This window comes from Anabrus simplex, chromosome 4 (assembly GCF_040414725.1).
Source record: "Anabrus simplex isolate iqAnaSimp1 chromosome 4, ASM4041472v1, whole genome shotgun sequence".
Classification (NCBI taxonomy): domain Eukaryota; kingdom Metazoa; phylum Arthropoda; class Insecta; order Orthoptera; family Tettigoniidae; genus Anabrus; species Anabrus simplex.
This window is the reverse complement of record NC_090268.1, coordinates 65,579,546-65,605,412: the sequence shown is the minus strand read 5'-3', so window position 1 is coordinate 65,605,412 and position 25,867 is coordinate 65,579,546. Positions and strand designations below refer to the sequence as shown.

At 43.0% G+C, this 25,867-nt stretch overlaps 1 protein-coding gene and 1 long non-coding RNA gene across 2 annotated transcripts in view; one reads left to right on the top strand and one right to left on the bottom strand.

Annotated features, from left to right (window-relative positions):
- The window catches only part of LOC136872163 (whirlin), a 1,631,916-nt gene that overhangs the window by 341,469 nt on the left and 1,264,580 nt on the right, over nucleotides 1-25,867 (bottom strand). The window lies entirely within an intron of this gene.
- LOC136871622 (uncharacterized) overlaps nucleotides 1-25,867 on the top strand; it is a 180,761-nt gene that overhangs the window by 82,939 nt on the left and 71,955 nt on the right. The window contains exon 2 of the long non-coding RNA XR_010859775.2: nucleotides 9,578-9,667. This is a non-coding gene — a long non-coding RNA (uncharacterized lncRNA). The remainder of the gene's footprint in view (nucleotides 1-9,577; nucleotides 9,668-25,867) is intronic.

Here is a 25,867-nt window from a genome sequence, read left to right as displayed (position 1 = left end):
ATGAAAGTGGCTGAGGTATGAGTGAAGCTAGTAATGCCATTCCTTATGCAGCCAGTCCCTGCTATGAATGGTGTGAAAATGTCACTCATAGGGTCGGTTGGTGCATGCATTTCTTTTTTGCTAGCGGCTTTACGTCGCACCGACACATATAGGTCTTATGGCGACGATGGGATAGGAAAGGCCTAGGAGTTGGAAGGAAACGGCCGTGGCCTTAATTAAGGTACAGCCCCAGCATTTGCCTGGCGTGAAAATGGGAAACCACGGAAAACCATCTTCAGGGCTGCATGCATTTCAGTGGGCTTGGCAGACTGATATGCAATAGCAACTTCTGGATCAGTGAGGAAAGCAACGGGAAACTACCTCACTCCTCATTTCCCTAGTAGGGCCGATGACCTTAGATGTTAGGCCCCTTTAAACAACAAGCATCATCATCAAGCATTTCCCTAGTACGCCTCTTCAGTGACACCTGGGCCATCTATGACAGCTAATGGTGAACCTGTTGAGGATCCAACCAGCCTTCGGGTTGAATACCCGACATACATACAATTCATAGTTTCAGCTGGCTAAAATGGAATAAAAATGTAATGTTTTCTCCACATAGTGGGGCACAACTTCCCCCTTCACCCCCCCCCCCCCAATCACCGCTATTGGGTGCCACATAAATATAAAAGTGGAAATACTCTTCTATTTTCTATTCACGGCTGCTAGATTCTATCTTCAGCTGCTTAATGTTCGCCTAGGAATACCCATCTCCACTTACGCCAACACAACTAGATTTACACTGAATAGAAACAATGAAAGTGGGTGACATTTCCCACAGAATCTCCTGGCCAACGGTAGAACGCAAGAGATATAACGGTGATCTGAAGGTCGATTCCCACCGACCGCTGAGAGTGTGGATTTCCTTCGGATTTATTGTATGAGATGCTCTCATTGTCCTTGACTCATTAGAGAGGCTTGAGGAATTCTAGTCTTTCTTCCCATGTAGCCTACATGCGAGACACATTCAGTTATTTTATTGAAGACTAACTAGCTGCACAAACCGTTACTGACGGGTTATTAAATATTTTTACAGTATGTCAGCGACGCTTGCTGTTAATGGACTTATAAAAATATGCCTTTAATATCCGTTATCATACTGTAGCTCATAAGGTAAAAATGTAAAACCAAAACCAAACCCCATGACACTACAGCCCTTGAAGGGCCTTGGCCTACCAAGCGACCGCTGCTCAGCCGAAGACCTGCAGATTACGAGGTGTCGTGTGGTCAGCACAACGGATCCTCTCGGCCGTTATTCTTGGCTTTCTAGACCGGGGCCGCTATCTCACCGTACGATAGCTCCTCAATTCTAATCACGTAGGCTGAGTGGACCTCGAACCAGCCCTCAGGACCAGGTAAAAATCCCTGGCCTGGCCGGGAATCGAACCCGGGGCCTCTGGGTAAGAGGCAGGCACGCTACCCCTACACCAGGGGACCGGCAAGGTAAAAATGTATGGCACATAAAATATTGGAAACTGGATTTACTCAAAAATTAATTGAATTCTACAAACAGCCCCACTTATCTATCGTCCAATTTTCGGCTTATTTCTTCATTCCACGAAATTAACACTCGTTCCGGATCACTACTTGAAATCACCGAGGTCCATATCTGCAGTCACTTAAGTGCAGTCAGTATCCAGTGTTCGGGAGATAGTGGGTTAGAACCCCACTGTCGGCAGCCCTGAAGATGGTTTTCCGTGCTTTCCTATTTTCACACCAAGCAAATGCTAAGGTTGTACCTTAATTAAGGCCACGGACGCTTCCCTCCCACTCCTAGCCCTTTCCTGTCCCATCGTCGCCATAAGACCAGTCTGTGTCGGTGCGACGATTTCGTGCTGTTTGAAGTTCGCAAGTGTACGGAAAGATACAAATTATTTCCGTAAAACAAATAACAAAAGAAAGAAAAAGTAACCACCATCACCAGGTGAGGAACATGGAATGTGCCTAGCCTCAGTAATACAGAAAGAGCAATATGCTTTCTACTTCGTGGGAGTAACGGGAAGGTAAAGTCATTTTATGCGGCGAATACTGTTGTTAGGTAGAACACGTTCTCGCTTCATCTTTCCTGGTATTGCATATTGATGATAAGAAGCTGTGCTTGTACCTGGAGCGTTCGTGTGGATTTTAAGGGACACTTTACATTCTGTACCTGCCTTACTGTGACGATCGTGTTGAAACTGGTGCTTTCAAATCTTGCGCCAACGTGCAACCCAAAACAGTAAGGACACAAGATAGATATTTCAAATAACTTATCTGTAACACTTATACTGATGGTGCTACTGGTGTTGATGATGAATAGTGTTGTCATATTATGCATTATAAAAATAGGGGCACTTAGCAGAATTTGAATTGTGAAAACCAGGATGACTGCGGTATTCACTTTAGAGCAAGCATTACACAGTATAAGACCCTAGTGCACAGAGCCCCGCAAATAATTACAAGTCGCCCCATGTACCTAATGTTTCAGAGAAAGAAAAGCACGCCAATACAACAGTTTCTCTCATAGGTTGGCCGGCAGGCGCGCCCAGCTTACTGCCTCCCGTTGACTCATCACTTCCCGTTACACAGCGGAGTGACAGCACGGGAATGCCCGTACTTCGCAGTTCAAGTCCGTGCTTAGTACGTGCATTAATTGTTGATTTGTCGCTCCAACTGATCTGAAGTTGTGAAGTGTTACTTCAGAGTATAATTCTTATAATACCTCCACATGTATACATGGTAGAGGGAAGGGTATTTATGTACGATAACGGAGTTTTGCAGGGAAGTCGTTTGGCGATTTGTAACACAACTTCTAGATGTGCGCCCTCCATTTAGCAAGAGAAAATCTAGAATCATTTTTTTTTTTTTTGCTAGTGGCGACGATGTCCGACTGGTTGGCTGAATTGTCAGCGTACTGGCCTTCGGTTCAGAGGGTCTCGGGTTCGATTCCCGGCCGGGTCGGGGATTTTAACCTTCATTGGTTAATTCCAATGGCCCGGGGGCTGGGTGTTTGTGCTGTCCCCAACACATAACACTATCCTCCACCACAATTACACGCAATTACCTACACATGGCAAATGCCCCCAACCCTCATCGGAGGGTCTGCCTTTCAAGGGCTGCACTCGGCTAGAAATAGCCACACGAAATTAAAATGGCGATGATGGGATAGGAAAGGCCTAGGAGTTGGAAGGAAGCGGCCGTGGCCTTAATTAAAGTACAGTCCCAGCATTTGCCTGGTGTGAAAATGGGAAACCACGGAAACCCATTTAGAATCATTAGTACAGTATTAGCATCCCAAACCATTACCTCCCGTCAGTGTAGAGGAAAGTAAGTCCTCGTAAGTAAGTGCTGGATAATTGTGTTGCCATATCCTCTGTGACTTCAAACGTAGATAGAAACATTATTTGAGATAATCGTAAGACTGAAGCGAGAATCGTTAGAGATGCTAACCACCGGCTATAACCTTCAAATGAATACAATGGAAGTACCGAATAATGATATATCGAACGTAGTGAGCACCTTGCATGTTGCGCAGACTTCTAAAAATATCGAAAAGTTATTCTCATGGATAAAAATGGAGGTTCTTTCTCTAGATGTTGTGCTAGTTAGCACAAGGTAACCTAATGAACTACACAGTGTTAGTGTTGTGGGCGAGCGCTCGTTGCAGCAAGAGGTTACTTAAGTGTTGTGGTGATGCAACCATACAGCAGTTTCCTTATAAAAAATACGTCTTACAAACCAACATTAAAAAGGGACGTGCAGAAATTGGACGCTTGAGTTATCCACGTTTGGTTCCATCTTAAAAGAAAACACATCACTCGTTATAATAATAATAATAATAATAATAATAATAATAATAATAATAATAATAATAATAATAATAATAATAATAATAATAATATTTTTTGCTATGGGCTTTACGTAGCACCGACACAGAAAGGGCTTATGGCGACGATGGGATAGGAAAGGCCTAGGAGTTGGAAGGAAGCGGCCGTGGCCTTAATTAAGGTACAGCCCCAGCATTTGCCTGGTGTGAAAATGGGAAACCACGGAAAACCATTTTCAGGGCTGCCGATAGTGGGATTCGAATAATAATAATAATAATAATAATAATAATAATAATAATAATACATCTTCATTGTAGACTGTTATGCCTTTACGCGTTCAGTCTGCGGACCTCTGTGAATTTACTAAATGCCGTCACAATCCTCTCTTTGTAACTAGCTCTATGGCATCGTTTCGTTTTAGAGGTCTACCTCCTATACTTAAATCAGTATAACCATCGTAGTCTTAGCCCCTCTATAATTCTCTTACCTCTATGACCTAGTCCAGAGGGTCTGCCAATTAACGATCGTTATAGGCGATAGTCGCACAACCCGGTTTTTATTTTTGTTGCTAAAAATACCATATCTGTAAGTTTTAGGATGCAAACTTAAATCACATTGTAAATTAACAGAATGAAGTTATAATTTAAAAAAACGAAATAAGTGAAGTATGTACTGTATTTGCAACAGTATTATTTTGTGGAGTGAGAGTGAGAGGAATTTTTTTTCTAGCGTTTAAACAGTAGCTGTGTACAGCAATAATATGTGAGGAAAATATAAAACAATAAGTGAGAAAAGAAGTGGCAACGATGTAAGTTGATCGGTTATGTCGCACACGGTCTTGGCTAATAAATGATATGTCCTCTCTGACCTTCCAAATCTTAGAATCGTTCAGTGTGATGCACACAATTCCTTGGCAACACTGACGTTTCTTTCTCAATTTTTTAATCGCCATATTATTTGTGACTTTTCTTCAACATTAAACACTTTCCCTTCCTTTCGCGACATCTTCACAGCGATGCTTACCTTGACTCTTTACAGACAAGGGACAAGAGTTTGAAAAGCTACATTTTGTTGTCAGCAATCCCCAAACGCATAACAAACAAAAATCAACATTGGACGTTATAGTTGATACATTTCCACCCTCCCCCAAAGAAAAAAAAAGGTGGTGAAAATACACCGTTATATACGAGTTTTTAAATACAGTGTTTATATACGATTTAGCCAGGATCGTTAGATTTCGCCGTTATATCCAGTACGTCGTTAAAAACGATGTCGCTATAAAAGTTTTCAACTGTATAGACCCTACTTATTTCGTTAACCCAACGCTTTTGTGAGCAAGTTTAATTCAGCGTAAAAGAACTCCTGCGAGACTAAATTCCGGCGCCTCGGCGTCTTCGAAAACCAGAGTAGTTATTGAGACGTACAGCAAATAACATTACTGTTGATATTGACCTCCAGACCAGTAATGCTATCATCAACCTTCATACGTTTATCCATACCCCCATAACCTATAACGTGATTACTGTAAGTAGTTCTGGAAGGAAGCTACATTTCCAGTCGAATGTGATACCTTTGTTGCTCCTGACAGTGTTATCTGGTGTACTGAATATTCTAGTAACTCAACTACCAACTGCACAAATACAACATTGAACCAATGTGTTTATTGTCGTCTACATTTTATGCATAACATGTCTCTGCATGAAGGCCCGTACATACTGTATGTTTAAGTATATGTAAGGGCAGCTGAAATTAGTTGAATATAATTATTAGCTATTGCTGAGTTTCCTATCATATTAATTATTAGAGGCTGGTGCAATATGTCAATAGCTGAACTGTTCCGCGCTGCCACAAACAAGACAAAAATAGCCATCATGATCGCCAACATCCGAAACGGATAGGCACCGAGAGAAGAAGAATACCATTATAAAATACAAATATCTAGCTAGGCATATAAACATGTATAATTACCGTCATGGACAGCTAAAATAGGTACAATATGCATTGATTACAGCTGAACATTCCATCGTGTTTGATTTTATACCAATATCAATGTCAGCCTGTGAGGTGTAGCGGTTAGTGTGATAGCTGCCACCCCCGGAGGTCCGAGTTCGATTCCCAGCTCTACCACGAAATTTGAAAAACGGTACGAGGGATGGAACGGGGCGAACTCAGCCTCGGGAGGTCAACTGAATAGAGGGAGGTTCGATTCCCACCTCAGCCATCCTCGAAGTGGTTTTTCATGGTTTCCCATTTTTCCTCCAGGCAAATGGCGGGATGCTACCTAACTTAAGGCCACGGCCTTTTCCTTTCTTCTTCCTTGTGTATCCCGTTCAATCTTCCCATCCCTCCACGAGGCCCCTGTTCAGCAAAGCAGGTGAGGCAGCAGTTGTATCCTCCAGGCCCAAAGTCTCACGCTCCAGGACACTCCCCTTGAGGCTGTAGAGGAGGGATTTTTCGCTGAGTCCGAGGGAAAAACCAAACCTGGAGGATAAACGGATTAAAAAGGAAAGAAACGCCAATCAGGCACTTCCGGATGTTCCTTTAAGTCAGGGTCCCTCAGGGTGCATGCACCAGTGCATTGCGCGGTGCACGGTGCAAAAGACGACTTCGCTTGTCTGACCAGAGTGCAGACCCCACTCCTCGATTTGGAGCAATAGCGCTGTATCTCTCTTTACCCTCGCTTGTCTCGCTCGCTCCGCCTGTCTCCCTCTTCTTCACTTGCTCCGTAGCGCTCCAAATCCGAGCCGAGTTGAGCCGAGCTTAACCCAGTCGCCCCGAGACGAAGCGCTGGTCCGAGCCGAGCCGAGAGGGACCGATGAACTGTGCACAGGAACTCTGCGCTTCAGTTTGCACGCGTGAGATTTTGGGCGTTTGAGAGGCCCAGCTTTAAGTAGACTGGTTATAAGAAAGTATCTGCCATCAGAATTGCTATCAGATGAGCTGTTGTTACTATTGCAGCTTGGAACATTATAGTTAACAAATTTATTGCGGAGTATTTTATGTCACTGAAGTGACTTTTCTGGTAGAGGCCGCGATTAGCACTGGCTTTCTACCGGACGGCTGAGGTTCGAATCTTGGTCGATTCCGGTTTGGAACTTTTAACTGAATAATCACGTAGCGTCACGAAGGACATTAGGCCTCACACCTCTGGCCAAACTAAAATGAACCTGGGTGGCTCCAGACTCCCCAGAAATAATTGGGATGAGAAAGAAGTACCTGTTCTAGTGTTGCGTATATTTGTGAATGATTAGGTCTATAATGCTGAAGAAGGCAACATAATCTTGACAAAGTTGTCATTCCTACAATTAATTGGTGTTGAAACCGACAGGAAGGTTAGACATTATCAAGATTAGTTGTTGATGGAGTACGAATCATCCTGTCTGAAGTTTCAATTGGCCAAGTTATAGGAAAAATTATAAGGTGACAATTTTCGGGCTAATTTATATCTCATTTAACTTTATAGAAACAAATTAACACTCTTAGAAAAGCATCAGCATTCGGTACAGGCGTATGAAATTAAGGTTTTATGGAGAACATGCGGAGAGACGAGAAAAATATAGATAAAAAATTGAATCATTAGGGGCCTTCAATAGACCTAATGCAGAGGAGAGTGCTGAAGTGGTTCGGCCATATAACTAGAGTGGAGGAAGGTCATAAAACAAAACAGATCCTTGCGATTCAGCCTAAGGTAGAAGAAGGAGTGCCCACCCACGCATGAAATGTTAACGGTACCGGTAAGTGGAAAGAATTGGGTGGAAGAAAGGGAAAGCAATGCTAGGAACCTTATTAATTGCCCCGTACAAATGGTATGTAAGAGACGGACAACTCTTAAAACCAAAAGGAAATGGTGACGCTCCAGGACACTGCCCTTCAGGCGGTAGAGGTGAGATCCCTCGCTGAGTCCGAGGGAAAAACCAACCCTGGAGAGTAAACTGATTAAGAAAGAAAGTTCTCTGTACCATGTGATTACTACCCACACGTCATTGTTCTGAGTAACGTAACACTAAGTATTTTGTGACAAACAGACGAATTTTGTGTGTGCTGATTTTCATGTCAAACACTGTATATTTTTTATGTATTTTAGCGTGACGAAAGTTTCCTTTGGCTGTCACCTTAGTCTTAATATCACAAGGGGACATTCCCTACTCGTCACCGCTGATTTCGCTCAAATTTATAGAACATGCAGGGCTTGGCTAGAAAGGAAAGTACCCGAAGTGGGAACTCCAGACGGCCAAGCGTACCGAAAATAAAAATAAAAATGTTGACGTGGCTTAGCACCGTATAAACCACTTAAGTTACTACACGCGCAGAGCAGTAGTTGGCGTAGCGGTAAGACCTCGGCCTAGTAATTCGGTGCTCGTGGGTTCGACTACCCGTGTGGAGACTTCCTCTCAACTTTTATTTTATTCATTTTCCAATTAAGCAAAGAGGTGAACAATTCATTTTATTTATTTATTTATTTATTTATTTATTTATTTATTTATACTCAAAAGCCATATAAAAGGTAAAAAAATGGGATTTCATTGTCAGACTTTTCAACAAGGGGTTGTAATTAAAGCGCGTACGAAAAGACTTGTCCGCCTCTGTGGTGTAGTGGTTAGCGTGATTAGCTGCCACCCCCGGAGGCCCGGGTTCGATTCCCGGCTCTGGCACGAAATTTGAAAAGTGGTATGAGGGCTGGAACGGGGTCCACTCAGCCTCGGGAGGTCAACTGAGTAGAGGTGGGTTCGATTCCCACCTCAGCCATCCTGGAAGTGGTTTTCCGTGGTTTCCCACTTCTCCTCCAGGCGAATGCCGGGATGGTACCTAACATAAGGCCACGGCCGCTTCCTTCCCTCTTCCTTGCCTATCCCTTCCAATCTTCCCATCCCTCCACAAGGCCCCTGTTCAGCACAGCAGGTGAGGCCGCCTGGGCGAGATACTGGTCATTCTCCCCAGTTGTATCCCCGACCAAGAGTCTGAAGCTCCAGGACACTGCCCTTGAGGCGGTAGAGGTGGGATCCCTCGCTGTGTCCGAGGGAAAAGCCGACCCTGGAGGGTAAACAGATGATGATGATGATGATGACGAAAAGACTTTGTACATGAAGATTCAAAACTTTATTCATTGACATTCGATGCTTTACATGCGTCGGGATGATATTTATCGTAGAAACAGGGGAAACAATAATTATTTCTGCATCTAGTACAAGTCATAACCGCCGCATTTTTACAACCACATCGTTGTTTCAACGCCCCCATAGAAAGAAAATAGTCGCTACACAAGGTATCGAACCCACGACCACCAAAGTACTAGTCCCAGCTCTTACCGCTACGCCCACTACTTCTCGGCGTGCGCACTTACGTAAGTGATTTATACGGTGCGAGAGCCGGGTAAACATTTTTATTTTTATTTTCGATACGCTTGGCCATCTGGAGTTCCCACTTCGGGTAGTTTCCTTTCTAGCCAAGCCCTGCAATGTTCTATAAATTTGAGCGAAACCGATGGTGGCGAGTAGGGAATGTCCCCTTGTTAGATACCTTCCTTCAACAGTGTACAATGTAGTTTACACTCGTCATCACTGGTTAAGTAATAGAATTGCCGTTGTAACGTGTTATGTTGTAAGTCATGGTTGGCGAACCTGTCAAATGGCGACCGTCCAAAGCAGTGTACAAGTTTGCCAGCTGTCACTACGTAATAATGTTACTTCATGTGCCACCTCAATAAATAACAGCTGTTCTTCTTCTCTTTTCAGCGCGTGACCAACTTCCGTGTGATAGGCTTGTTACTTTCATCTGGGAGTCATTCAGCGGGTCACAGGAAATACACAAGACGAATCAGTGAAGTAAGTTATTTAGACTGTATACCACCAATGATGTCTTTCTCTCGCAGTAGGAAATTTGGTTAATGAGGCATTTTCATCATCATCATCATCTGTTTACCCTCCAGGGTCGGCTTTTCCCTCGGACACAGCGAGGGATCCCACCTCTACCGCCTCAAGGGCAGTGTCCTGGAGCTTCAGACTCTTGGTCGGGGATACAACTGGGGAGAATGACCAGTACCTCGCCCAGGCGGCCTCACCTGCTATGCTGAACAGGGGCCTTGTGGAGGGATGGGAAGATTGGAAGGGATAGGCAAGGAAGAGGGAAGGAAGCGGCCGTGGCCTTATGTTAGGTACCGTCCCGGCATTCGCCTGGAGGAGAAGTGGGAAACCACGGAAAACCACTTCCAGGATGGCTGAGGTGGGAATCGAACCCACCTCTACTCAGTTGACCTCCCGAGGCTGAGTGGACCCCGTTCCAGCCCTCATACCACTTTTCAAATTTCGTGGCAGAGCCGGGAATCGAACCCGGGCCTCCGGGGGTGGCAGCTAATCACACTAACCACTACACCACAGAGGCGGACTAATGAGGCATTTTAAAAGGTAAAATCAAGCAAAGTCACATCCGTACAGGCCACGAAGGCCCTTGGAGGAGTGAAAGGTAAAGGCTTCTATCATTGTTAACCGCGGCACTTGATGGGGTAGAGTGGTTAGCTCTACGCCCGGCCGCCTTTGCCCCCAGGAATTAACCTGGTACTCATTTTTGGTGTAGGCTGAGTGAACCTCAGGGCCATATGCACGTCCGGAAGTGGAAATCTCTTTCTTAAATTTTACGACTTACTAACGGGGATTCGAACCCACGTCCTTCCGGGCGAACCGATTACGCCTTTACCGCCTCGGCCAGACAGCCCCTATTTTAAAAGGTGCAGCATGAGAATAGTTAATCAGTTGTGTTCTACCCCTCTTACTGTTCCCTTCTTAAACCTGTGTGTTGTTCTGATGTCGAACTAATGACTTCTGATATCCCAGGCATACTAAGCATTTCGGTAAATACCTGTCGCATCACTAAATCGAATCAGGACTATTCAAGGTAGATGCGGCACTTTACTCAACAAACTGGGAACAACTCTATGCTGTAATTGTGATGACCAACTGCAAACTATCGGTCGTATAGTGTTCGAGTGTTCTCCCCGAGCACTGCAGGGTAATATGACAGATCTCCACCACGTGAATATAGAAGATATTCAGTGGATTCACCGACTGGATTTGATGTAATTTTATTGCAAACTTGAGATCAGTATAAGTAAATAATGTTTTAATATTGTGTACGTGTACTCCAATCATCATACGCTAAAATACACATAGCTGTGAGCTTGCATCCAGGAGATAGTGGGTTCGAATCCGCTGTCGGCAGCCCTGAAGATGGTTTTCCGTGGTTTACCCATTTTCACACCAGGCAAATGCTGGGGCTGTGCCTTAATTAAGGCCACGGCCGCTTCCTTCCAAATCCTAAGTCCTTTCCTATCCAAATTGTCGCCATAAGACCTATCTGTGTCGATGCGACGTAAAGCCCCTAGCAAAAAATACACATAAATAAATAAATAAATAAATAAATAAATAAATAAATAAATAAATAAATAAATAAATAAATAAATAAACAAACTTCGTTTTGTAAAATGCCACATTTTCAGAGTTCTTCAGTACTGCGCGAAAGCGAAGCTGCTGAATGAGGAAACCACAAATAATTTAGAAGCATTTAAAATGAGGGTTTATAAGCGTATATTGAACATTCCACAGCCTGATCATATAACAAACTTGGTACAGGTTTAACGTCGCACTGACACATCGAAGAGCTCACCTTGGCCTTAATTAAGGTAGGACCTCAGCATCTGTTTGGTGTGAAAATGGGAAACCGCGGAAAACTATCCTCAGGGCTGCGGACAGCGGGGTTCGAACCCATTGTCTCCCGAATGCAAGCTGAAAGCTACGTGACCTAAACCACACAGCCATTTACTCGGCACTCAGGACTAATCAAGGTAGATGTGGTGCTTCACTCAAGAAATTGGGGGAACAACACTATGCTGTAATTGTACGGTACACTAACCTTTGAAAACATACGCTAGAAGTGATTCGCCGTTTTGTTCATTATGGTTCCAGATGATAGCCTAGCGTATAAGCCACAACAATTTTTTAGTGAATCCTAGACCAATCGTGAGAAACAAACGTGATGAACTTCAAATTATTATTGGCGAGAAAATTGAGAGAAAAATATATGGGAAGACGAATATAATAATAATAATAATAATAATAATAATAATAATAATAATAATAATAATAATAATAATAATGTCCGCCACTGTGGTGTAGTGGTTAGTGTGATTATCCCCGGAGGGCCGGGTTATATTCCCGGCTCTGCCACGAAATTTGAAAAGTGGTACGAGGGCTGGAACGGGGTCCACTTTGCCTCGGTAGGTCAACTGAGTAGAGGGGGTGGGGGTTGATTCCCTCGTCAGCCATCCTCGATATGGTTATCCATGTTTTCCCACTTCTCCTCCAGGCGATTTCCGGGATGGTATCTAACTTACGGCCACGGCCATTTCCGTCTCTCTTCCTTGTCTATCCCTTCCAACCTTCCCTTCCTCTCGACAAGGTCCCTGTTCAGCATAGCCGGTGGTACTGGTTCTTCTTCCTAGTAGTATCCCCAAGGCAATGTCACGCTCCAAGACCCTTGAGGCGGTATAGATGGGATACCTCGCCGAGTTCGAGGGAAATACTAACCCTGGACTGTAAACGGATAAATAAATAAATAAATAAATAAATAAATAAATAAATAAATAAATAAATAAATAAATAAATAAATAATAGCTTCACCAAGGACATATGAAAATGTAATTTAATAGCACTCAATATTATGAATGAAATCCTACTATTTATTGCTGAAGTCATTGATACTGATAAAGTAGTGTGGACTGGTATATTTACACGTAAATGAAGTCGATCTAAAGTTGCATCGTCCCACTGGTTCTCCCACGTTACACGTGTGGAACTTAACGTCATAGTACCTGAGAACCAGTTAGTGACAGTTTTGTAAGTTCCAGATATCGTGGGTGTATTCACACAAGCGTGAACGACACAGAGCAGTAAGAAGCACTTATAAAAATAAAAATATTAGTTTAGAATAGATCATATGAATAACGTTGTATAACGTGGAAAAAGCGTGCTCGGTTCACCCGGCAGGAAGTGGATTTGATTTCCCTAGAGGAAGTCAAAAAGTGTAATAATAATAATAATAATAATAATAATAATAATAATAATAATAATAATAATGTCCTCCTCTGTGGTGTAGTGGTTAGCGTGATTAGCTGCCACCCCCGGAGGTCCGGGTTCGATTCCCGGCTCTGCCACGAAATTTGAAAAGTGGTACGAGGGCTGGAACGGGGTCCACTCAGCCTCGGGAGGTCAACTGAGTAGAGGTGGGTTCGATTCCCACCTCAGCCATCCTGGAAGTGGTTTTCCGTGGCTTCCCACTTCTCCTCCAGGCGAATGCCGGGATGGTACCTAACTTAAGGCCACGGCCGCTTCCTTCCCTCTTCCTTGCCTATCCCTCCCAATCTTCCCATCCCTCCACAAGGCCCCTGTTCAGCATAGCAGGTGAGGCCGCCTGGGCGAGGTACTGGTCATTCTCCCCAGTTGTATCCCTCGACCAAGAGTCTGAAGCTCCAGGACACTGCCCTTGAGGCGGTAGAGATGGGATCCCTCGCTAAGTCCGAGGGAAAAACCGAACCTGGAGGGTAAACAGATGATGATAATAATAATAATAATAATAATAATAATAATAATAATAATAATAATAATAATAATAAATGGCCCCAGCTGTCGCGTGCAGACCCTTCGATATGATGCCAGCTAGGCGAGTAAATGATGTCGACGTCCTGTCTTACTCCACCAAAGAAACGTATCTTTGCTGGGCGAGCTATGGCTGAATTTTACGTAATTTTATCGGGTATCAGAGATCTATTGCATGTCGGTTATCGTACGTCATCGATTTTTCCGCCCTTCAAATAACCAATTGCCTCTGCCAGGTTTGAATAATAATAATAATAATAATAATAATAATAATAATAATAATAATAATAATAATAATCTTTTTCGTAGCATTTATCCCGCTTAACTACAGGGTCTGCTGTTCTAGACTTCCTTTTCCACTTGATGCGGTCTTGTGCATCGTGAGGAAAGACTCGCCACATGCATGTCTTCCCGCAGAGTGTTGAGCCAGCGCTTCCTTGTTCGCCCTCGTTGTCCGCGGCCCCAGGACGTAAGTTTAATGCCCCTCTCGCAACTGAAGAACCGTGTCTGTGTAGCACGTGGCCATACCATCGTAAACGTCCGACTCGTTGGCTGAATGGTCAGCGTACTGGCCTTCGGTTCAGAGGGTCCCGGGTTCGATTCCCGGTCGGGTCGGGGATTTAAATCTTCATTAGTTAATTCCAGTGTCCCGGTGGCTGGGTGTTTGTGCTGCTCCCAACATCCCTGCAACTCACACACAACACATACCACTATCTTCCGCCACAATAACACGCAGTTACCTACCCATGGCTGATGCCGCCCACCCTCATCGGAGGGTCTGCCTTACGAGGGCTGTACTCGGCTAGAAATAGCCACACGAAATTATATTACATATATATACCACCGCAAGCGATTCTCCCGCATTTTCTCAGGGATTGAGGCCATCTGAACATCGTCATTTCTGATGTGATCCAGACTAGTGAGACCCACTGGCCAGCGAAGCATCTCCATGACAGGCAGCTGTTGTTCGTGTCTCCTTGTGACTGGTCAACACTCAGTTCCATACAGTGCCACTGGTCTAATGATGGTTCTATAGATTTTGGTTTTCAGATAAACTGGCACACTCCGAGAAGAAAAGACTCCTTAGAAGGCACAGCGTTCGTCTTCTGAGCCCAAGTTGGCAGGTTCTGTCCCGGCTCAGTCTACTAGTATTTGAAGGTGCACAAACACGTCAGCTTCGTGCCGATCGGCGCGCAAAGAAAAGTTCCGCGCCGTAAAATTTCGGCTTCTCTGAGTCTTTGAAAGCCTGTAAATGTAGTTAATAGGAGTCATTCTATCCCCACCTTGTGTGATAATCCCCTATGAATGTGTTGCATTTTTCTCCTGTAAAGCATGAGTCCAATCAGTTTTCATTTGTGCATATGAATATTTGTTTTCCAAGTGGTAACAATATATTTACTAGCGTTTAAATGTTGAGAACATTTCTTTTCTTCGCTAGTTGCTTTACGTCGCACCTACACACATAGGTTTTATTTCGACGATGGGATAGGAAAGGCCTAGGAGTTGGACGGAAGCGGCTGTGGCCAGAATTAAGATACAGCCCCAGCATTTGCCTGGCGTGAAAATGGGAAAACATTTCTTAGTAGACAAAGTAGAGCTCTCCATAGTAAGAAAAACGTAAAATGAAGCAATTTCTTCAATTGTGCCGAAAGTTGAAGAGATAAAAGGCCCGGGAAGGTTTCAAATTGTGACCCTTGGATGACTCTATCAAAATGAAACAAAACAAATTTCTAAAATTTCCGCCTCTGTGGTGTAGTGGTTAGTGTGATTAGCTGCCACCCCCGGAGGCACGGGTTCGATTCCCGGCTCTGCTACGAAATTTGAAAAGTGGTACGAGGGCTGGAACGGGGTCCACTCAGCCTCGGGAGGTCAGCTGAGTAGAGGTGGGTTAGATTCCCACCTCAGCCATCCTGGAAGTGGTTTTCCGTGGTTTCCCACTTCTCCTCCAGGCAAATGCCGGGATGGTACCTAACTTAAGGCCACGGCCGCTTCCTTCCCTCTTCCTTGTCTATCCCTTCCAATCTTCCCATCCCCCACCACGGCCCCTGTTCAGTATAGCAGGTGAGGCCGCCTGGGCGAGGTACTGATCATTCTCCCCAGTTGTATCCCCCGATCCGATGTCTGAAGCTCCAGGACACTGCCCTTGAGGCGGTAGAGGTGGGATCCCTCGCTAAGGTCGAGGGAAAAAGCCAACCCTGGACAATAAACAGATTAAGAAAGAAAGAAAGACTTCTGAGCTAAATGCAGTTCCGGAAAAACAGCCTAAAATTGCTTGTTTATTAATCGGTTCTTTAAAATTGAAATCCTAGCCAAATTAATTTACACAGTTATTTCTGTAATTTGTTTCTTGGTTCAATACCCTCAGACGATTTTTGATTTTTTGAAAAATATCCACAACGTATGAGGTTATAAGGGCTTAAATGAAACTCACATTAGCGCTCGTAGTGGTGCTTAAGTGAAACAATGCATTGACTCACATTAGCCCTCGTAGTGGTGCTTAAGTGAAACAATACATTGACTCACATTAGCGCTCGTAGTGGTAGAAAAAGGCAAACTGCTAATCTGATCGACCGGATAACGATGATCAAGAAAAGGATTGTAATTGTTAGAAATAAATAAAGAATATATTCTCATACTTAGAGGCATAATTTTTTCGCATTAATTTATGTTCGATTTCACGAAAAGTAAGCAATGTTTCGCGTTATTTTGCGTAATAGAACTGACCCCACCGCTTTAATTTTGCTTTAATCCTTTCCTAAAGTTATTAAAAAAAGTTCAATTCGTGAGGTTGGTGGATTATTTCTGTGAAAGATGGATAAATAAGAAGTAATATTGATAATCATTCATTAAAAAGCCAAAACAAACCCCATGGAACTACAGCCCTTGAAGGGCCTTGGTCTGCCAAGCGACCGCTGCTCAGCCCGAAGCCCTGCAGATTTCGAGGTGTCGTGTGGTCAGCACGAAGAATCCTCTGGGCCGTTATTCTTGGCTTTCTAGACCGGGGCCGCTATCTCACCGTCAGATAGCTTCTCAATTTTAATCACGTAGGCTGAGTGGACACCGAACCAGTCCTCAGGTCCACATAAAAATCACAGACCTGGCCGGGAATCGAACCCGGGGACTCTGGGTAAAAGCCAGGGACGCTACCCCTACATCACGGGGCCGGTATAATAATTTATTATCCCTTATATAATCTTGATTAGAACTATAATATAGCCCTAATCAAGACTACATGACAATTACCCACTTTATATGACCATTAGCTTTCATCCTATATGGCCATACCATTAAGGGATTTTATAGAATATTAATACGAAGAGATACTTCTGTCGAAGAAATCCTCATTCTGTCTCCTGTTTCCCTTCACACTCGTGATATTGGAATGCAATTTCAAGATCGTTATTTTCCACGAATTTCACTGCTTTTTCGCACTTATAGCAAAATAAGTTATTTTTGCTTTAATTCACAGTAATTCGCGAAAACAAAATCACTGATTTCTTAACCAGAATCATATGATTCGTCATGTTATTTCAAAATCGCGTCAAAATATTATTTGTCGCGTTTATCGTTAATGCGAAAAATTCATGCCTCTACTCATGTTTGATTTTTTTTTTTTTTACCTAAAATTCGTAGCTCATATCCCGAGGATGTTTTCAAAATTGAGTTACTTGCCTGTGGATTTTTAGTAAAATTCAGGTTCCTTGTGGTCATACATAGTACTTGTGCTGATATTCTTATTCTTATTTATTTATCCTCTCATGCAACGTCTGAGACCTGCAATACTGATACGAGTAGGCTATGCTGCAATGCCCTTTAATTGTAGTGAGGGCAATCTCTCTGTTCTGACCCTTAAAATAACTACCACACATCAATTAAGCGCCATCTATTGTGCTGGGAATTGATCCCCATATCTTATGCACAGAAAGAGAACACAAAACCACGTGCGCCAAGGAGCCGTCCAAATGATTTGTGATCATCATCATCATCATCATCATCATCATCATCATCATCATCATCATCATCAGTTTGCCGTCGTCATTGTGATATGTAAACGGTGTCTAGGACCTCTATTTTAGTATTACAAGGAGGTCAGGTATACACGCCCGCAAGCGTGGCTCAGCCCGGTTTGGATTCGCAGTTTCAGTTTCTGCAGCTGGGATTGACGAAATGCTCACTGCATATGACCTACTATTGCTCGTGTTATTCTTACCAACGAGCCAGAACCTGCTGTCCACAAGTGGGTCACCACTCGTCAGAGATGAACTGCTCAACCTGTTCCACTTGAAACATCTGCCTCCTCCTCACCTATAACTACGACACGAGTTTTGAATTTCTTTGACGGCAAAGAGTAGGTCACTCACTGAATATTCTTGGCCGTTGCGTTTTAAGAATCCTTTGGGCTAATCTTCAGTGTTCTTCTATCATGGCTATGACGTAAACCTCATAGTAATCGGTTTCAAAGGAAAATACATGTTTACTTAATCTAAACACCGGAAAACAAATTTCACTTGAGGAAGGAAGGTTTTCTGAAAAAAATTACTTTCTTGAGTTTAAAGTGGTAACATTTTCAGTGTTCAGTCCCTCTTGTTTTATTTTTCCGGAAATGAATATTTAAGAAAATCTGTGAGAATACTTATGTTCTTCAGTTGTTAGACAATGAACTATGGAGGTCCTGGATGAGTGGTTCAGACGGTTTAGGCGCTGGCTTTCTGAGCCCAAGTTGGCAGATTCGATCCTAACTCAGTCCGGTGATATTTGAAGGTGCTAAATTATGTCAACTCCATGCTGACAGATTTACCGGCACGTAAAATAACTCACGCGGAAGAAAATTCCGGCACCTTGGCGTCTCCGAAAACCGAAAACTGTAAAAGTAGTTAATGGGATATAAAGCAAACAAAAACTATAATAATTATTATTATAATTATAATAATTTTTACTTCTTTACGTTGCACCGATACAGATAGGTGTTATGGTGACGATGGGACAGGAAAGGGCTAGGGAAGGAACCAGCCGTGGTCTTAATTAAGTCTGATGTGAAAATGGGAAACCAAGGAAAACCATCTTCAGAGCTGCCGACAGTGGGGTTCGAACCCATTATTTCCCGAATACTGGATACTGGCCGCACTTAAGCGACTGTAGCTATAGAGCTCGTTCATAATAATAATAATACATGTAAACTTAATGACGCCATATCTCGAAAAGCACCTTGACAGCGATGAGTGGTGATGTGGGCGGGCGGTGAAAAGGGACACCACATTGTTACAGCACGCACGGTCTGTTTACTAGGCCAAGCGACCGTTAGATAGAGTTAATTGTGAGGCTATTGTCTCCCTCTGTTCACACCCAGAAACAGTAACTGTGTACTACAAGTGTTAACCCTTTCTCTGCATTCGTAATGGCGGTCGTAAGCGCTCTTTTTTAACGACCCCTTCACTCATAATGACTCTTCATATTGTGTCGAGTAATGGCCATTGTATTACAAAAGACCAGTCTATTACCGCCTTCAGACAGGCTGGTCATGTTATTCTACCAGAGGTCTTGGGAGGAAATTAGATGAGTTGTATTTCAGAGTAGCTTGTTGTTGTTGTTGTTGATTTATTCTTTTTACATTCCTATTAGCGCGTTGGAGCTTTAATCACCAGCGGTGTATAGGTGTGTGCGTCGGAAGAGTTTGATATTCCTTGTCAATGTGGGATCTATTTTAGTATGATGGGCTGTGTTTATTTGGACACTTAACAGTAGGATATAACCACAGAGTTCACCTCAAGTGAATGTGAAAACTCTGGAGAAAACGTATGCGAAATGGTCATTGTATATGACTGGATACTATATATATCTTTCTGTTTGTACATTTTGAATATTAACCTGATGCGCAGTTTTTATACCGGATAGGAAAAATAATAGCATGTGTGGGCTTCAGGCCCGGATTCTTCAATCAATGTTACTTTCAAGGAGACTTAAGACATAATTTAACAAAACGGCCGTCTCATCAAGTACTGTTAACTCTAAAAATTTGTTAATACTTGTGTTACACTAACTTATGTTACAAGAGAACTTTCCATGTTGCTATTGGCTTTACGTCGCACCGGCACAGATAGGTCTTATGGCGACCATAGGATAGAAAAGGAGTAGGAGTGGGAAGGAAGCGGCCGTGGCCTTCATTAAGGTACAGCCCCAGCTTTTGCCTGGTGTGAAAATGGGAAACCACGGAAAACCATCTTCAGGGCTGCCGACATGGGGTTCGGACCCATTATCTCCCGGATGCAAGCTCACAACTACGCGGCCCTAACCGTACGGCCAACTCGCCCTGTAAAAGAGAACTATTCTTTCCCGAATTAAAGATCGACTTCAGATCGACTTTGTCCTAACGCATTTTCTATCGGGATATGGAAGATTTAAATCTTACATTGAGCGATTTAAAATCCAAATTATAGATGAATATTTATGCTTTTGTGGTTCTGCTCAGACAGTGGATCATCCACTTTTCTCCTGTTCCGTGTTTGGAATGAAAAGACTTATATTTGAGTTCCACCTGAACAGTTGTGATGTTCTATTTTCTAAACCATTGCTCGTTTCTTTACTAGCTGCTTTACATCACGCCGACACAGATAGGACTTATGGTGACGATGGGACAGGAAAGGGCTAGGAGTGGGAAGGAAGCGCCCATGGCCTTAATTAAGGTACAGCCCCAGCATTTGCCTGGTGTGAAAATGGGAAACCATGGAAAACCATCTTCAGGACTGACGACAGTGGGGTTCGAACCCACTATCTCCCGAATACTGGATGCCGGCCGCAATTAAGCGACTGCGGCTATCGAGCTCGGTTGTGATATTTTCAAGAAGCCATGTTGTTATAAGCAATTCTTAACATTCATTCAGCACATCTTTAACAAATTAATCTCTTAATCTTTCGTTTTCAAATATTTGATTATTATAAACTACAGTCCTAATGTATTGTGAAATAGGGCTCCGTGCTGTACTGGATATTAAATAATAATAATAAACTAACATGGAAGCAACCCTGTGTTAAACCTCTTAACAGCTGTTAATATTTCAAAATGGTAGCATGTAGAAGACGAATGTTTGAAGATTTAGTGCTGTTCGAAAACTATTTATAAACTGAAGAAGGCAAAGGATTACCCATACTAAGAAAAAACGACTCTTTAAGGTTCTCAGAAGAAGTTTATTTTTTACAAAGATACCTAATTACGAAAGCCGTAATGAACAAGGAACTAGAAGAAATTGAAAATAGGTTAGAGTTTCCCACAGACTGAAACTTATCAGTGTTTTCAGTGCAGAAGTTGCTTATAGTTCTTAGATATTAAGCTTCAGACTCTTTTTATGTAACTGTAGGTGACTATGTTCATGAGTGGAAGGTAAGAGTGTGTAGAATTTTGCAAAGAATTCCTGCTGCCATTGCAGCATTAACAAGGCATTGCATTATTTTCCCCACAGTAAAAGATTTTCCGATGAATTTCATTTTGCTCCGTGGGGGAATTATTATATATAACAAATTCCAATTTGAAAGTTTGAGAAGTTCCACCTTTCTACCACTTCAAAATCTAACGATGTTTCTTAGATTAAAATAACATGAATTTATTTTTTAAAATAGTCGGTACATGCTTCGTTTTTGATAGAAGACATCTACAGTCGTGAATTTGATTTACAATTAAAATAAACACATAAACACAGGTTACATAAGTAAAAGACAATTAACCTTGATAAGACGAAATGTGTCAAAAGAGTCTTTGCTTTCTCTTCATTGTCACTATTTGACATGCCGGGCTGAGTGGCTCAGACGGTTAAGGCGCTGGCTTTCTAACCCCAACTTCGCAGGTTCGATCCTGGCTCAGTCCGGTGGTATTTGAAGGTGCTCAAATACGACAGCCCCGTGTCGGTAGGTTTACTGGCACGTAAAAGAACTCCTGCGGGACTAAATTCCGGCACCTCGGCGTCTCCGAAGACCTTAAAAAGTAGTTAGTGGGACGTAAAGCAAATAACACTATTGTTACTATTTGACATCTCTTGATGTGAAAGATGCGTTATGCATAAAATATCACTTGGAAAATAATTATCCCTAGGGAAAGATATTTTAAAGTTTTGTTACATTTCCACGTACCAACTATAATCTTGCGGCCTTCTCTTAGATATTATTCTCATACGGATCACTAGTTTGTGTCCAGAATTGGATAATTTCTACCGACATTTATCCCATTAATGTTGTAGAGGAAATCAGTAAACATGGGTATTTATTTTCATACATCTCCAATGTATAGCGGACTTCTTTTAGGGCTATATATACATATACAAACCTCACAACGTGTTAAACATGGCTAATAGAGCATAGTGTTTGACTATCTGTAATAACTGTGTATGTGTATTGTGCAATGAACAGTGTGATACATATCACGTAGTGGAGTGCAAGAAGAGAACAGTCTCTCTGAATCAATTTTGCTCTGAACAAAGTTCTCCTTGAGTGAATTGTAATTTCATCATCATCTGTTTACCCTCCAGGTTCGGTTTTTCCCTCGGACTTAGCGAGGGATCCCACCTCTACCGCCTCATGGGCAGTGTCCTGGAGCTTCAGACTCTTGGTCGGGGGATACAACTGGGGAGTATGACCAGTACCTCGCCCAGGCGGCCTCACCTGCTATGCTGAACAGGGGCCTTGTGGAGGGATGGGAAGAGTGGAAGGGATAGGCAAGGAAGAGGGAAGGAAGCGGCCGTGGCCTTAAGTTAGGTACCATCCCGGCATTCGCCTGGAGGAGAAGTGGGAAACCACGGAAAACCACTTCCAGGATGGCTGAGGTGGGAATCGAACCCACCTCTACTCAGTTGACCTCCCGAGGCTGAGTGGACCCCGTTCCAGCCCTCGTACCACTTTTCAAATTTCGTGGCAGAGCCGGGAATCGAACCCGGACCTTCGGGGGTGGCAGCTAATCACGCTAACCACTACACCACAGAGGCGGCGAATTGTAATTTATTTGATGTAATACGCAAATTTTCCACATTGTGCGCAATAACATTTATTATAACTGAAAAGGGACATGAATGAATTGCTTTATTTAATAGTCGATTTTTGAAGTTTTGATTTTTTTAAGATGCTGTTTCTTAATCTTGATCTCTTCATTGTTGTTTTTCATTGGTTACAATACTGTCTTTGGATATTTAATATAATCAGTAATGGTGGTCATATCATATAAGAATATTTTTTTCGTATGCTATTAGCAGACCAACTTTCGTAACGTTGTTTGTTTTGTATAAATGCAAGAGTTTATAAAGATGGATATATATGTAGCCTCAGTAACGCAGTAGATTAGTTGTCTTTCCCTTCCCAAGATAGTGGGTTCGATTTCAACAGAGGTCAGTGTCGTTGATTATACATATTAAACACGAAACCATGAGTGAAAAATATATTTAAAATAATATTATTAAATTATGTCATTAAATGTCAACTGTTTATTTATTTATTTATTTATTTATTTATTTATTTATTTATTTATTTATTTATTTATTTATTTATTTATTTATTTATTTATTGAATATCCTAACACTTTGAACCCTATTGTGCAAGAGTAGGGTTTCACTAAGCCATTAGTAATTGGAATAAAATAAATTTTAATTTTACATTTGCAATCCGAATTTTTGAATTCTAATCTTTTGGTTTGCTGCAAATAACGCTGATTTTATGGGTGATGCCTAGTAGTGGCAGCAGAAACGTGCACGATTAAAAAAAAGTGACGTGGGCTTTATTTCCCGACGAGAAATTTAGATAAAGTTCTCCACATCTGAAGAAGCACGTGGCCTTAGGGTTCACTTAGCTGACGATATAATTAAGCACCAGATTAAATCCTGCAAATACAGATGGCCAGTCGTAAGACTAACCACCTTATCTCATTTAATGCTGACATAACGAATAGTGGAAGCTCATATTTTTCACTCCTGCTGAGGCATTCAGGGTCTGTATGGAGATGATTTTGACTTACTGTACTTTAATAACGTAGGTTAAAATACGTTTCATAATATGTGGTATAGACAGATTATGTTACGTGTCTCTTTTATTTCACCTGATATACCCGGATTGCCCAAGTAGGCGGCACTGGGAAACACTGTAACGAAGAGTAGGTACCTTTATAGAGGTGCATTCTGTGTTCGGTCGACTGATGGTGAGAAGAGACAGCCCATAAAGCTGTAATGAATAATAAAGTTCTTGCGCTGGGAAGTTGAAGGAACAACAGTGATGCAATCACATGCAAGGGGAACTCTTTATCTAGCACGTACTTTCGTATTCGTGGCACTACCACACGAAGCAACTAGAGATCTCAGCTTGAATGGAAGGATTCCGAACGATATGACTCAAAGGATATCATTTGTTGATTTCCCCTACAGCATATAATATGACCCACTGGTTATATCCAAAGTACGGTACTAAGACAAGAATTCAGCTTCCCTACATTCTTTCGTATGACATGTTTAGAGGAGAATCTTAGAAAAAAAAGCACGCTTGTCGGAAAATATAATTGTACTTATCGTTTGTCGGTTGACATCGGTTTTCGGAAACGCCAGGGTGTCGGATTTTTTCCCCAGAGGAGTTAATTTACATGTCAGTGTATTTGAGTACCTTTACACCAGACTTTTATTTTTTTTGCTAGTTGCTTTACGTCGCACCGACACAGATAGGTCTTATGGCGACGATGGGACAGTAAAGGGCTAGGAGTGGGAAGGAAGCGGCCGTGGCCTTAATTAAGGTACAGCCCCAGCATTTGCCTGGTGTGAAAATGGGAAACCACGGAAAACCATTTTCAGGGCTGCCGACAGTGGGGTTCGAACCTACTATCCCCCGAATACTGGATACTGGCCGCACTTAAGCGACTGCAGCTATCGAGCTCGGTTTATACCAGACTAACCTGGGATGGAACCCACCAGCTTGTTCTCAGGAAGTCGGCGCTCTGGCGTCTGAATCACTTAATGAGGCCACAGAGTTAGTTGCAGGCGCTCAGACTGAACGGTGAAGGGCATACAAGTCTATAATAATTCTATTCTTCTACACTGCCGTAAAAGAACAGTACACCCTCTTAGAGTTTTCCAATTCACTCAAGATTTATTGTTGAAACAGTGCATATGGAGTACATGGAATGATTACATTTACAGATCAATAGCTCAAGCGGTACTGTGGTACCCGCTATCGATCCATGCTGAAACACCCATATTAGTACGTGGTGTATCCTCCATGGGCGGCACTGCAGGCGCTGATTTTGGCATCCATTCGATCATACAGATGGCGAATACTGTCTTGAGGTACAATATTCCACGCCTGTTCGACCTGTTCACGTAGTTCTGCAAGAGTTGTGGGTTGACGAGTCGCACGTGTCAGTTGTCCTCCTATCATATCCCACACGTGCTCGATGGGAGACATGTCCGGAGATCGTGCTGGCCACGCACGTTGAGTTTCACGCGCTGTGTGTGTGGGCGAGCATTATCCCGAACAACACATCACCTTCCTGTTACACGAATTGCCAAAGAACGGGTCTTACAACATTCTGCACATACCGAGCGTTGGTCAACGTTCCCTTCACAAAGATCAAAGGTGAACGAGATTTGTAGCTTATCGCACCCCAGACCGTAAGGCCTGGGGTGGGGCCAGTGTGTCTTGGTTGAATGCACTCCACGAGACAGCGTTCGCCAGGTCTACGTCATACGCGCAAACGACCATCGCTTGCGTGCAAGCAGAATCTGCTTTCATCGCTGGAGACCCCGGCCCGCCATTCCATCTTCCATGTGATCCTCTGACGGGCTAGTGGTATGCGTGCCCGTAGTCCCACTGCTAGTAACCGTTCGGCAACAGTTCGTGTTGACACTTCTGAGCTCACAAACCCTCGTATCTGTGCTGTGGTAGCTGTACGATCTGTCACTGCTGCCCTTATAATACGACGATCTTGGCGGACTTCTGTGCTGCGTGGATGTCCAGAACCTCGTATGCGGGTGTGAGAATGTTCACGTCACCATTGCAACCAGCATCGTTGCACAACTGCCGTGGCACGTCCATCTTGTGTGGCAGTTCTCCGAAAGTACCATCCCGCCACTCGAAAGGCCACAATTTTACCCCTGTCAAACTCGCTCAGTTGGCTGTAGGAAGCACGAGTGCGTCTCCGTGGCATGGCGCCTGTTTACTTCACACGTTTACATCACGCTGAGCATTATGGCTGTAAACATTCCCTATGAAAGGGTACACGCAACTATGTCACTATGCTATCTGTTGGCGGACGACCTTGAAACCATTATCAGTACATCTACTATCCCCCGGTGGCATCTGCCGTCATCGGATCAAAAATAATAATAATAATAATAATAATAATAATAATAATAATAATAATAATAC